Below are 15,766 nucleotides of genomic sequence, written 5' to 3'. Positions count from 1 at the left end.
GAAATTCTGGAGGGCCTAGATGTCTCATGGTTGAATCCATATATAGTGACAAATATTGCGAGATTTGTGAAAAATCTTGTGATAATATCGCGAAAAATTGCCTAAAAGTTTAAAATGGTAATTTCTTGCGAGATTTTCAAAATATCATGAGATTTATGAAAAAACATAAAATACCGTGATTTAAATGTGATATTTACGTTTTAAACGGATATTTATCGTGAAAAAACTATGTATTTTTATTTTTAAATAATTTTTTTTAGTATTTTCTTATAAAAAATATTTTTATATTTTTTAAATTTATTTTTTTATTGCCAAGATTTTGCTAAAAAGAAAGGCACCTCCGCAACAGATAGTCCTTGCCAACACACTAGGACAGATGTCAACTCAAACAACTCATTCACGCCTGTCTGTCTTCCTTTTTCCCCTTTTTCTTGTTAAAAACAAGATGCCCCAGCAGCAAGTGTCTCCCCATCCTTGTGTTCTAGTCGAAGCAGAAGATAGTAACTTGTAAGCTCTTGTGGAATCCCGTCCATCTTTGCATCTTAGTCTGAATGGATTAATTAATTATGTCATATCTTTTCTGCTTTGATCATCTCCGCAGAAAAATTAAATAAATGTTGACTAAAGACAAACTTATCTGTCTTGATAATGAATCTACAGAAGCCAAATTGGACTCGGTTGACAACAAGTATTTTTCATATTTTTTTTCCAAACACAGATCCATCTCGCTTTCTCCTTAAATAGTGCAGCAGTTGCCGAATAAGTAGAAGGGTATTTCAGAAATCGATCTAATTGTTCATTCTGTTTCAGAGATATAAAAAAAAAATTAACCTTTCTTTTTATTTGTTGAATCTTTATTTGATTGGAAACGTAACCAAGTTCATTGTTGATCTGACAGATTTTTGTGGCCATATTTTAAGGAGGGTCTCATCCATTGAATAGAGAGGTGAGCTCATTCTCTCTAACGGGTGAAACCGACAAAGTTGAGGGCCTTATCCAGAATGAAGTTTTTGTTATACCAACCTGGTGAAAATTGGATTTCTGAAAAGAGATTTCAAGCCTAGAGGCACGTTCTTAAGATCGCTATCTTTAGAATTTTAATCGCCTCACTCCAAAAATTCTGAAGATGTGAAAAAGGGTTTTGTTACGACTGAGTTCCCAGGATACAACTAGGCTTGAACCTCAAGAGAGTCACTGCTTCGCAAGAACAGATGACCTCTCCCACACATGAACTCTGCAAGCCAAACCGAGAAGAAAGAAATGAGAAAACTGGAGAGTTAGAGATTCTGATCTTCAAAAGACGAAAATAGAAGAATTTATAGACTTTTAGAGAGGCCAAAACGTTTTGCGATAAATGAGATTAATGGCCATAAATCTGACGGTTTGAAAATAGGACGAAAAGGTACCTGAACGGTCACCCACCTTTGACTGTTAATCAAATGCCTCCAAAATCGTCCAACAGTCACAAAGCGCCTTAAACTCAATATAAATGATATTAAAACTTTTCAAACGGCCAGATATCTCAAAACCGAAAAATCAAAATGGATATTTGCGCCTCATATGCACCTCGCACCACTGCGAGCACTTCAAAACGCTACATTGCGCCTCAAGCGCCCTTGCGCGCACGCGTGCGTGCGTGTGTGCATGCGTGCAAACGTTGTTGCACGATGCGCAACAACGTTCGCAAGCCACCCATGAACACAAGGCTTACCAAAGTAAAGAATAGAGAACATAGTTTGTATTTAAACCACTAGAAAAACTGATTTCTCTTAGATATGGGACTAAACTTTTTAAAACACTTTTGGTGAAAAGAAATCATCAATTTTAAAACTTTCCTAACAGTTTTTCATTCTAAATAAGCTCTAGGTGAAATCTCCAAACAAATAACTCTCGCTTTTGCTATAAATAGAAGAGAAAACTCATTCACCGAGCATACATTAAAGTGAGCTAACCCCGCTCGAAGAAAACCGTAAACACCATCCCTATATCTCGATCATTTAATCAACTCATCAATCTCGATCCTTCATTCATGAGCTCTAATCTTTTTTCTGTGATAAGACTATAATAGTGCAACAAGAGGAACGATAATGGCGTAGCAAGAAGAATCATCAGAGGGACAGTAATGGCGCAACAGCAGAACTCATCAAAAGAGAAGGTAATGACCACAACAGCAAAGGAGTATTTTCACCTGCTAAAACAAAAATTAGCAGTATCATAAAATTGTATTTCATGAACTTCATGTTTATCGTTTATGCAGCTCCAGCTTTATAATTGTTGTTACCCAAAATTACAATACCAATAAAGCAAAAACGAAAGATAAAGAGAAGAAGAAAACAAGAAGACACAAGATCTACGTGGTTGCGAAGTCACTAAAAGCTCTCATACCTGATTTTTAAAAGGAAAGTTAATATATGTGACGAACGGTATAAAACCCAAGCAAGTAATAAGAAAAAAATATAAAAATTAGATGGGTCCATACTTGGGGGTCTTCATTCCCCACTTCCTTGACCTATTTGTGGTGGGCTACAGGGCCCAAACCCTCCACGACTACCACGAACCTGATTGAAATTTTTTATTGTACGATCTTTGAAATATTTTCAGATTGGGTCATGGATCAAAGAGGGTTCAAGATTCTAAGCACACTTGATAAAATGAAAATTTGGAATCAATGGGTGCACGCATTGTTGTATGTATCATTATTGGCACTGTATTGTCTGGCCAACTATTCAGATGAATCGGCCCACACCGGTAGGGATGGACAATGAGTTGAGTCGGCTTGGGCTCGAAGCCTGAACTATAGTTTTGAAGCTTGGTCCAGCAAACGAGTCGAGCTTGATCGGCCTACCGAGCTTAATAAGGCTCAGCTCATGTTATATTTTATATAATATAAAATATATAATATACATATAATAATTAAAAAACATATATGGGCTATCCCACCCTCACCTCGAGGCCCCCCTCTTCAGCTTTGATCGCGCACCCCCACCTCGAGCCCCTCGCTCCAACTTCGATCGTGCGCCCCTCACCTTGACCCCATGCCTGAACCTCGAGCCCCTTCCTTCTCTCCAGTGACCCCCCTCCATCTCGAGCCCCTTGCTCCAGGCCCTTGCCTTGAGTCCTGCCCTTCCCTGAGTCCTCTCTCCTTGTCCCTACCTGAGTCCCCTCCCCCCCCCCCCTCCTCTCTCTCTCTCTCTCTCTCTCTCTCTCTCTCTCTCTCTCTTATCTGGGGCAAGGGACCTACTCCTCGATCTCTTTTTCTGGCATGGCTCATCCTACACGATCGGGTGCAGACTGACAGCTTTCTCAAATCCATCGGATTCTATCTTCTGAGTAAATGTGTGTTGTGTGAGGCGATCGAAGAATCTGCATTTCACCTATTTTAGGAGTGCACTGTATTTCAAAACATCTTTAAGGTCACTTGGAATAAGCCTGTGGTCAGCGTACGTCAGGAATCGTTCGCAAACGACTTGCTGTGGGGTCCTCAACCTGTACGTCAGTGCAACAAATAGCGGATTATTTTGGGAAACTTGGCTTCTTTTGTCCTGATTGGCCATTTGGATGACCCGCAACAACGACATCTTTGGGCATATTTTGGTGGTTTTTAATAAAATAGTGAACCTTATTTTGGCAGACGTGTATGCCATTCTGCGCATCAACCTTCCTGAGCTTCAGCGCAATCAGCCACCATTGGCACCTCCTGAACCAGGGTGACGATCATCGATCAACTGTATTTGTATCTTGCCTTCTTTTCTGGGCTTCTTGGCTTGTATTTTTCGACAGGTTCAATGTTGGTTGAACTTGTTTTCGCAATGTTGATGGCTATAGTTTGGCTCTCTCTCTCTCATCTTCTTCTTGGATGCACTCTTTTGTGCCATTTTTTTATCAAATTTATCATTGTTTTGTTGTTCAGGAAGAATCCTTTAGCTACCAGTGTGCCAAAGAATGAGCCTATTGATTTTGAGAAAATCCGTCGATGGTCTATGCAAGTTCAGCCTTGAGGAACTTGAGGTGGCGACCTATGATTTTTCTGTTGAGAATTTATTGTTTCGTCGTTACTCTTTCAGTGTCTACAAAGGCTAAATTTGCACCTCCAAGAAGTGTGGCAAAAAGATGCCAGTTCTGGTGGAGACTGTCACATAGGTGCGGGTGTGGATGCGGCAATTCGATACTTTAAAAGAACTTAGGTGCGGGGTGCGGAGAGAGTATATATATAATTTTTAAAAGTTTTAAGTTAACACTACGTGTATCATGTGTGTGCATTTATGTATTTATATACATAATATTTATATAACTGGACTTGGTTAAGGTTAACCAAATCTACTTTTAACTTTTGAACAAAAATGAACTTCAGTGTGGTTGACTTTACCAGACACAAAGGAAGCTGTGTTCAAGTGTCGCACCCGTATGAATGCGGGTGCGGTGACCTGTTAGAAGAGTCCGTGTTACATAGGGTGGAGAATTTGGATGTTGAGCACCCTCTCCTTGTCAAGGTAATGGTCTCATGTGTTTGCCCACTGTTTACTTCTCTCTCTCAAGAAAAGAAATAAAATGGTCCTCTTGCTCCGTGGTAATCTCTCTCTCTCTCTCTCTCTCTCTCTCTCTCTCTCTCTGTTGAGCCCATACTGCTAGGGCCAAGCTTGGCTTGGCTCGATACTCGGCATGAGCCGAGCTTGAACACTATTGGTTTAGGCTCGGGCTGAACTCGAGCCAAGCGAGCCAAACTTGAACATGCCAAGCTTGGCTCGAGCTGGGCTCGTGTGCATCCCTAGATACTGATAAGTGAATTGTTCTGAATTGGCAAAAATTATTTTAAAAGTATTGTGTCAATCAAAACTTGACACGTATTAAAGCTATTAAAATAATATAAAAAAATAAATTTTAGTATTTTTTACATTTATTAAAAAATAACTAATTCTCGTTTTTCTGCCAATACAATACGATGCAGATCGATAATCCCCGATATTGACAACATTGGGTGCACCATCATATCTGTGCATCGGGAAATAGACGGACGGACTGATACACCGCAACTGCGTGCATCGTACTGCACAAACGATGGATTCTATGCATGCATCACCTTAACAAGGATATTTGCATTAGCAGATCATCTATCATTTCTTTTTCATAGGGGGCATGGGAAAAGGATGGCATGGGCATGGGACACGACACAGCAGCAAGGCATGAAATGTGACACGTTGTGACGTGTGTCGGACACCGTATCTTCATGCTTAATTTTTGAGTATATATAATTTCATATTTTTCGTGTTCATATCCATATCCATATCCATATCCATGCGGCATATATAGCTTGAAGTTGATTGATGTTGATAGCCTGGAGTCTAGTATTTCTCAACCCAATTAATTATTCCAGTAATACAAACGAACTGCATCAAGGTTTCTGCCCAACACACGACATTTGATCTTTTTGGAAAATATGACATGAAGGCGAGTTTTTTTTTATTTTTAATAACTAAGAATGTTTTTTGATGTTTTAATATATAAAAATATATTTTCATTGAAATACTACTGAAAATATTAACAATACAAAAAATTTGTCTGTAAGTATTAGATTCATGTCAGCGTGTCATAGCATAACCTACTCGTGTCACATATGACACGCACTCTAAATGGCATGTCAGTGTGGCATAAGCTCAATGTAATTTCAGTTCCTTAGCTCCCACGCTAGATATCCTACTGGAATGATTCTTCATGGTTCTGAACGAACTAATTATGAAACAAGCAGTACATGATTGCTCGGTATGAGTAATCACTCACCATCCTTGATAATAGAATGTATAGGGCTTTTGAAGAAAAGACCTACAGTGGCCAGCAACTATTTGGCAAGCATTGCTACTTATTTAACAATTTCTGCATTACATTCCAAATCTAAGTGAGATATTCCTTGGAAATATGGTACAAACTAATACTTTATTCAAATTATCACGGGAACATGTGATGAGGGATGTAGGTGGGTCATCCTCATAGCCCCATATATGTTTGAACACAAATGGTCCTCAAATTTTGGTATACTCTGTCATAATTCTTATGGACCATATTAAAAAAAGCCACAAATGGTCCAATATATACCTGCAAGCAATAAACAAAGATATTTAATTGCTCAAGCATTGCTTTCTCTTATTAATTTGAACATGAGGGTTGCTATGTGCTGACACCATGGATTTCAAATTTCTCGGAATCTCACATGGATCACTTGAAGACAAATGGATGTAGCAAAGAGCTCCCAACAAGAAAACACATTAAACTGTTGTTGCAAACATGACAATAATCTAATCCTGTTGACACTACCTTGTTTTCAACCCTTCTTTTGTCATATACCATTGAGCTAACTATTAGGTTTCCCTTCCTACGCTTTCAAACAAATTGACACATATCTTTAAATTTTTACATTGATCATTTCATCCTTAGCAACATCTATGTTGCTTTTAAAAGACTGTAAATTTACTGAAACAAAGGTTCATGTTCAATACAAGGTTGCAAAAGGAAGTGTAACCATGCAAATTATCACAGTTCTATGATGAAAATACTTAATAGCATGGCGATACATGATACATTTATACAAACCTGTCTTTAGAACGTACATTAACAAATTTGATCTATGAACAGCATGATTGTGGTAATTAAACTTTTTTTCTCAACAGAGAAAGCTGGGGTTAGGCAGACCCCTACCAGTTATACAATCATACCATTTGGGATTCGAACTTGCAACGTCCCAACACAAGGTGCTCCTGCCAGACAAGCGGAGTCCCAGTTGGTTGGTTGTGGTAATTAAAATTGTAACCATCGAGGAATCATTACGGCAAGGCAGAGGGGAAGCTAATAAGCTTCTATACTGTGAAAACGATTTTCAATTTAATGATAAAGAAGCAACCAGTAGAATCACAACCATAGACTACAACCTGGATTTCTCCCTTAGATCTAAAGATTGGAAGCCATGTGTCGAGCAAATATTCCATCACATTTACTTGTCAAGAGGGTAAGAGATCACCATCAAATTATTTTGCCTGAACAACTGGGTTGTTAGGTGAAACAGTGTGTAGTGCTGCATAACTCAACCAGATGGTCAATTCCATACTGCTTGGCAAGGTATATATATATATATATATAGTAGAGGGTAGCTGTTTGATCAATATGTGCTTGAGCATCTACTTAATCAAGGCCGTCCATCACTTGAGTGATTGACACTCATGTGCAAAAACAAGTTTTTATGCTAAAAATACCCTTTATCAAAACTTTCTGAGTGCCGCTAAAGACTTAGGGATGCACACGTCAGTTCCGCTGGGACCTTTAGTGGCACTCAAAAAGCGCCACTAATGCCTCTTTAGGCACGTTTTGACCCATTTTTGACGAGTTTTTTTTGTTTTGTTTTTGTTAAACACAAAAGGTGATTTCGAAGTTGTTCAATCATCTTTCATTGTCGGCTTTGTATGCTACATCATGCTCTCATTGAGTGATCCACAATCGCCTGATGCTTAAAGCATCCGACAGTGTGTCAATCAGTCGCTGTCCTGATGCTATTCCAAACTCAACATTACCACTAAGGACCCACTTAAACTGTGTCGGCTTTTATGCGATTATGATCGATACGCTTAAGGCTCTCAATCTTGTTTGCTCGTGATCGACTTCATTTAAATTTTGGCACCGAAATTTACTGTGTGAATTGGTGTTTATCAATCCAAGAAATGTATTTGGTTGAATTTAAAGGTCTCCGTAATTTGGTTTTTAACAAAATAAGGGGAAAATATCTCATCACCGGCAATATCTCTGTAATATATGTATTAATTCTTCAATTTTTCTATCAATAAATTCTTACCTATTCCTTAAAAAAAACAAGAGGAAATTAAAAAAAAAAATGGTTGTGAAGTTGATGCCCTCTTGATATTTGTTTGCGAAAGAAATGGTAAATCAGGCAGAGAAGATGAAACAGTCTTTTCTATTGCTATTTGCAAAACAGAAACAGAAATATAATATAATATACAAGGCACCTAGTCTCTTGATAATGCTGGGACTAGGGATGTACACTAGCCGCTTGGCTCGCCCAAGTAAAATGGTGCTCATGCTCAGCTCGAGCTCGACCTTAGGCTCGGCTCGGTTTGTTAAGCTCGTCCTACGCACAACGAGGCCTAAGCCAAGCTCGACTCGGTTTGTTAAGCTCATCCTGAGCACAACGAACTGAGTCGAGCCTAGGCCAGCTTGGTCTGGTCTCAGCAAGCACACATAGAGGGAGAGAGTCTTCCTCTTTCTCCTCTCAATTGGGAAGAACGAGAGAGAGAGAGCTTAGCAAAGAAATGTCACATGGAACTGTAAACACCCAAAATTTTCCTCATTCATTCTCGGACACCCCTCCTTTCACAAATGCCAACCCCTGCAGATCAGTGTAGGAGTCTAGCCCTAGGTCGATCCTAGTTTAGGTGTCATTCCACCCCATTTTGTCAGAAAATTTATCATTTTACCCCTAGGTAACTTTAGATCCCAGTCAGTCAGAGTCTACCAAGCTTATTTTCAAGTTTAGAACAGTTAGAATGTTAGTCATTTCTAGCTCATCTGAGCTCACGATGAGCGAACCCTATTCATTTCTTACCATTTCGGCTAAAATTGGTTCATTTCCTCATAAATGAGCTCATTTTTAGCTCGAATTGTAGTCAATTATTTTCGAGTCAGTTAATCTCAGTCGACCATATTCCCCTGAGTCTAACTTGAGCTCACCAAGAGTTTAAATGGTTCAGATCCAGTTCAATTCCATTTCCCACAGTCTAGGAGTCCATTTTAGCCCATTTCAACTGAATTTGAGCTGAATCCAGTCAGTTGAGCTAGTGTTTGAGCTATGAAATTAGTTCACCTCAGTATTCCTGACCTTTATTCCAGCTCAAACACGTTGTTCATTTCACCCCAATGTGCATTTCTTACCATTTCTCTAAGAATTGTATCATTTCTCAATCATTCAGTCCAGGAGATTGTTTGAATCAATGTCATTTTAGTTCTTCTGAGTTTAGAAACCTTAGGATTCAGTTTAAACCACAGAGACCAATTCAAACTTCGTTTCCAGTGTCGCTCCATGCCCGATAGAGGCAAAATCATTTCTCATATCATTCTGTCCAAAACTTTATTTTATCATCCCCCCAACTGATATAACCACTAATCGAAGCTCGGATTAGTTCTCTCCTTGAAAATTTTAGTTATATCTGAGACTCAATTCATATTTGGATCGGATCCAATATCAGGTCTGATGTTCAATCCTTAATTTTTCATCCTCGAACAAGAATGTTCAATTCTTTGTCTCTGCCAGGGGTCCGGGACTTCAAATCCCTCATCCAGGGTTTGCATTTTGCATCTCATTTCATACCATTTCGTCATTTCATATCATTTTATGCCATTTTGTATTATTTTATGCCATTTGATATTGTTTTGATTGATGAGTCTAGAGCTGGGGTTAATGCTAAGTTAGAATTATGGAGACAAACATTAGAAGCTAGAGGTTTTAAGTTGAGTAAGAGTAAGACAGAATACATGGAATGTCGGTTTAGTAAGCAACGAAGTAGTGATGGGAGTTTAGTGAAGCTTGGTGAGCAAGAAATACCGGTGGATGATTGTTTCAAATATTTGGGATCTATCATTCAAAAGTATAGAGAAATTGATGGAGATGTAAATCATAGGATAAAGGTTGGGTGGATGAAATGGAAGAGTGAAACTGGAGTGTTGTGCGATCGTAGAATGCCATTGCGGTTGAAGGGAAAGTTTTATAGGATGACGATTAGGCCCGCTTTACTATATGGTACAGAATGTTGGGCTGCCAAGAGACATCATATTCAAAAACTGAGTGTAGCTGAGATGCGTATGCTGAGAAGGATGTGTGGAAATACAATAAAAGATAAGATTTGTAACGAGGAGATACGTAAGAAGGTAGGCGTTTCACCCATTGAAAATAAGACGAGAGAGACTCGTTTACGGTGGTTTGGACATATTTGGCGAAGGCCTAATGATGCTCCAGTTAAAAGGATGGAGAAATGGGAAAATATATTAGTTAAAAGAGGTTGGGGTAGGCATAGGAAGACATGGATGGAGGTGATAGGAAAGGATATGAATGCTTTGAACCTCACCGAGGACATGGCATTGGATAGAAATGATTGAAGGAGAAGGATTCATGTGGAAGACCCAGAATGATTTTTGTTTTTGGTTCATATCGCCGACCCCAATTATTTTGGGATGAAGGCGTAGTTGTTGTTGTTGTTGTATTATTTTATGTCATTTCATCGCATTGCATAACATTGCATGTCATTCTCGAGATCCAACACTCTTGTTTTTTGAAATCTCCAATCTAGATTCGAGTTTTAAAACTTTCTTTCAAAATTAATTTCAAAAACCTGGGTTTTAGATCGATATTTGCCATTTGTCAACCCTAGGATCTTGTATTCCTTTATTTCAAAATATTTTCCTTCAAAAGCAATCTGGATTTGTTTTAAACTCAATTTTTAACTGATCTCAATTCTCGGATGAGACCCATCTAGGTGGTGTCACTTCAGGATCATTTCTTTTATTTAGATTTCTCAGAATTTTAGTTATTTTAGAGTTTTAGTCGGATTAGGACTCTGTCTTTTCACCTTTTTAAACCTTTTTAAAATTTTATTTTGGTTTTAAATCAGAGGTAGCCTTACCCCTTGCCCATTTCTTTCATTTTGACCAAAATTTTAGAGTTTCAGTTGGGCTAGGACTCTATCCCGAAGTTTCATTCGGATTAGAACCCCACCTTTCATTTTTATTTTTACTATTTTCAAGAAAATCTTTCAAAAGAAACCAAAATTTAAGAGTTTTACTCAGATTAGGACTTTGCTCTAGAGTTTCAGTTGGTTTAGGACTCTAACCCCGACTTCATTTCTGAGAAAATCTTTTAAAAACTTCTTCATTTGTCTTTAAAAAAACCAAATTTCAAAGTTTTAGGACTTTATATCATAGTTTCAGTCGGTTTAGGACTAGTCCAAAGTTTTAGTTAGTTTAGGACTCAGTTTAAACTTTCAATTTTCATTGGGTGACTTTTAACCTTGTTTTAAAAACCTTTTTCAATCTTTATTTTAACCTTTTCAAAACCCAAATGTGGGGCCCACACACCTGGCACCACATTTGAGAGATTTTCAATTCATCTAGGACTCTAGTTGATTTAAAATTTTGGTTTTTATCTTTTGTTTCAAACCCCTTTTGAAAATCTTATTTTTAAACCCTTTATTTTCAAGTTTTAAAATTGTTTTCTAAAAAACTAAATGGGGCCCACAATAGGTGGTGCCACATTTGAAGATATTTAGGTTAGTTTAGGTGTATTTGGTATTCTAATTAAATTAGAACTTTGGAAAAGTCAAAATTGATTTTTAAATTTCATTTTCACTTTAGTGTTTTAAACCTTGTTTTTAACTTTTAATTAAAGCTTCAAAAACCAAATGTGGTCTCGCATAGGTGGCACCACATTTAAGATTTTTCTTAACCCATTAGGAGTCTTAGTTAGGTTTAATTAAGGCTAATTAGGTAGAGTCTTTTAGGGTTAGAACTCTACCAAAAATCCCCCCCCCCCCATTTGGTCTATCTTAATTAATTAAGGAGTGTTTCAAAAACATCATACTCTTTAATTAAGAGTTGAAAAAACCTATAAATAGGGGCTATAGAGGGTCGACCCCCACATGCTTTCTCATCCTATCCCTCTCTCAAATTCATGGCTCTCTCTCCTCTTTCTCAACCCTCCTCCATTGGTGCAAGAAAGGTAAGATTTCTTCTTCTTTTTTATTCTTTTCTAACCTTTTTTTTATGATTTTCACCATTGCCGCCCCCTTATGCATGAGTTTCTTTTTATTTTTTTGTTCAAGCCCTATGACTCATGATTCAAGATGATGATCCACTGATCATCCATGATTATTTATATATTTTTAATCCATTGGATTCGTTGGAAATACGTTTATTATGCTAAATGCCCAAAAAAGATTGAGATTCGACCTTTCGATAGATCAAATCCCTCTTTTAATGGGTAAATCAAATTTCTAACCATGCTTCCCTATTTTTTTTATTTATTTCATCATATTCGTATTTATTTTAGTTGTTCAAGCATTATATCATGATTCATTGCATTATTTACATGTTTTTTTTGTATTTTTGGCATAAATAATTCATGTTATTTTGTTCTAGGGTTTTAGATTCGTTATTTGCAATTATGTCCATCTGCTAATGTATTTATTTTTCCAGTTTATGTTTGTTAGAAAACTCTGAATTTTTTATGGTGAAATCATGTATGTGTCTATGGTTTTCAATAAAAAATTGAGATTTTTAGAGGTCTATAACTCTGTGTTCAAAAATCAAAGTCGGAACCTATTTTCTGAGTCGAAAAAACGCTATAGAAATTCAAGAGTATCTTTTCGAGGTTACATCTCCCTCATCCGAGATCTGATTGATGATCCATAAATAGGGTTATTTTTGTCTGAATCTCTAGTTTGTTTTATAAAAATTTTACAAATTTCTATGATGGATTTCTATTTTATTTCAGTTAAGAATCGGATCTATATTTCTGCAACTGTTAATCGTTATTTAGAATCAAAGCCAACTTGCCAGAACGATTTCTCCCTAACCGGAGATTGTATCGATGATCCATAAAAAAGAGTGCCTTTAATATGATGTCTACTATATTATGTAAATTTTTATAAATTTTGATTCTATTTTGCTATATTTTTCTGCACCCAAAATCGGATCTGTCTGTTTTATCTCATTATGCATAAGCCAGAATTAGGTACAACTTGCCAGAAGCGTATGTCCCTAACTGAAGATGTTTTTTTTCATCTGTAAAAAAGGTTATTTTTGTTAATCTGTCTAGTTTCTCCATATAAAATTTTACAATTTTTTATTACTATTTGATACCCGATTTGGGTCTAACACTATGACAGGTACGTGCCCACAAGCAAAATCACATATTTTTCTTTCTTTATTTAATTTTTATATTTAAATAATACCAAAAATATATTTTTTGATTGAATTTTAATTTTAGGGTTATTAGAACTATCCATGTCAATTTTTAAGAATTTTAGAATTCATTTGATGCATTATTTAGTTATTTCATAAAAGTAGGATGCCCACGGAATCCTGATTCAACTGAAACATGGGCAAAATGTGATATTTTTTTAATATTCTGATTTTTTTTTATAAAAAGTTTTAGATTTTTAGGATTTGATCATGTTCATAATCATATTAGGGTGACCTCCACCTGATTTTGCGTTGTTTTGAATTCATTTGATCCCCGGATTAAGCGTTTTACAAAATTATTTTTTGAGAAACTCTGTTTTAAACCCTATTTTGCAATAAAGGTCAATTTTCAAAAGTATTTTGGCTATTTTTCTCAAAATTATGAATTTTAAAGTTCTTTATTTTTATTATTTATTCAATTTTGCATCATCCTTTATTATGTTTATTTTAGGGAAGCATGAAAAAAGACTTATATCTGGATAAATACCTCAATTTTCAATATTGTTGGATAAATCCCGAAAAGCTAACATATTTCCACTAGCAAGTTTGTTAATTTTGCAGAGAGGTTCAAGATTAGATTTTTTTTATTTTCCTTTTCTCTTTTTTAATTTATTATTGATGTAAATTATAATTTTGAAATAAGAATTTACTTTTCTGCTTAGATTGGGGTTGCATTTCATATAATTTATTTTTAATAATATGATTCGTGTGATGGATGATGATTCATTCATATTCAAATTCATAATGGTCTACACAAATGGCACGTGCACTCACTTTTAAGAAGTTAATAAACTTGATTGAGTTCGTATTTATGGTTATAGTCAGAATACGAATAATATCTAGATTTATCATCTTCTTTGTTGCTACAAACGACCTACACTCTTAGGCTATTTTCAGAAGTCATTATATTTTTAAAATCTTTCTTAATATTTTTTTCTTTTTAAAATCAAATAAACTATATTCAATACATATTCGTGGTCATAGTCAGGGATATGTGATGAATCTATTTCATCTAAATCCTATAAGGCATAAAAATCCTTTTTTTCAATGATTTTCCTCAAAATTCTTTAGAAAATATTTTCTCAAATTACGTCCATGCATCATTTAGGTTTAGATTGCATCATGAATAGTTTTCACAGGACCACACACCCATCCTTTTGATCAATTCAAGGGTTCAATCTTAGAAAAATTGATTTTCTTAGTCACCTGGGTTTTCCTCAGAAATTGATTTTCTCAAAACTTTAAGATCTCCTTTTCTCAAAATTGATTTTTAAGGTTCCTCCCCTTTTCAAATATTTTTTAAGTCTAGATTCATGATTTCCCAAGTTTTAATATTTCCCCATCTCAGAGTTTAGATTCAGAGAAATCCATCTTCTCAAAATTTCCCAAGTTCTCTTCAGAAATCGATTTTCTCAAAACATCAAAATTTCTTCAGAAATCGATTTTCCTTTTCTTCAAAAGTATTCTCCCAATGTGATTCATGATTTTCAAAGTGTCCTTTCTTCAAGTATTTTCCAATATTTGAAGCATACATCATGTTTTCAGTCAAAGATTTTCTAAGTCGTAGCACATGCCTGATTCTTTGTGCATTTAGGAATAAAACATCGATTCAGACAGTTGAGCAAAGCAAAGCACCAGATTGATCCTTGGTTGGATTACCCTTGGTTATGGCGCCAGGAACAGTTGAACCTCGTACCAACAGGTGAGTCACATTCCTCAGAATTTTCCCGTATTTCAAAACGAAGGTGAGTTATTTTTAAAATCTTTTTCAAAGGTTAGTTTGACTTGCAAAAGTAAAATTTTGCAATGATAACAGGAACAAATGAAGCACCCCCCCCCCCCCCCCACAATCATAAATCCATAGTCATAAACAACAAAAATAAGTAAAGAAAGAAAAACTATAAATTTTCATAACCAGTCCAACCAGATCAATCAAACACCAACACCAATAAAACCCCCAAACGCAAAACCAAAGTAAAGGAAAAGAAAGGATCCATAAAGGGAGAAAATGCAAAGCGACCAATAGATGCAGGCATGCCAACCTAAATCTTCTGCAGAGATGTGACTCGCTGATGAACCGCCGACAAAAATGACTCGAGAAAGCCTAAGTGCTGCCTGGCAAGGCATTGTAGCTTATTCTGCACCGATTTTTCTAAGAAATTTGGCAAAAATACCCAACAAAGAATGCAATAAACATCAAACACGAAGAAGCAAAACCCAAAAAAAAATAAAAACAAAGGAAATAAAGAAATAAGAGTCAGCGACACAAAATTCCCTCACCTTCAGAGCGCTCACAAGCCATGCCTGATCCTCCACACTTAGAGCTATATCAACACGAAACTAGAAAGAAAATTAGGGTTTTATGGAGAGAAAGAGAGAGAGCCGACCGACGATACTGAGCTCAACCATATCGAGAGGAGAGGCGTTGTATTCAGATCTACCATTGTTGGTCATCCTCTCTTCCTCTATTGAATAAAAGCTTAGAGAGAGAGAGACGATGTTACTGGTGTCGATGATGTCCCAGACTCCTAATAGGCAACAACGTCGATGAGGGATTGGGGTAAGTAGGGGAGATCGAGTGAGCAAAATGGGGGAGTGGGTGGAAAACCCTAGTTCGGCTATTCAAGAAGGGTGCTCGAGTCGAGCCTTATCAAGCTCGATTGGTCATTCAGGATCGACTCATTAGCGTGTCTGCGCTTTAGACCTATGTACAAACTCGGCTCATTTGCAGAACAAATGAGCCTGAGCTGACCCTTAACCA

The sequence above is a fragment of the Nuphar pumila genome, chromosome 17 (assembly GCF_984573655.1).
Source record: "Nuphar pumila chromosome 17, dmNupPumi1.hap1.1, whole genome shotgun sequence".
NCBI classification, from domain to species: Eukaryota; Viridiplantae; Streptophyta; class Magnoliopsida; order Nymphaeales; family Nymphaeaceae; genus Nuphar; species Nuphar pumila.
Note: the sequence above shows the minus strand (reverse complement) of the source record.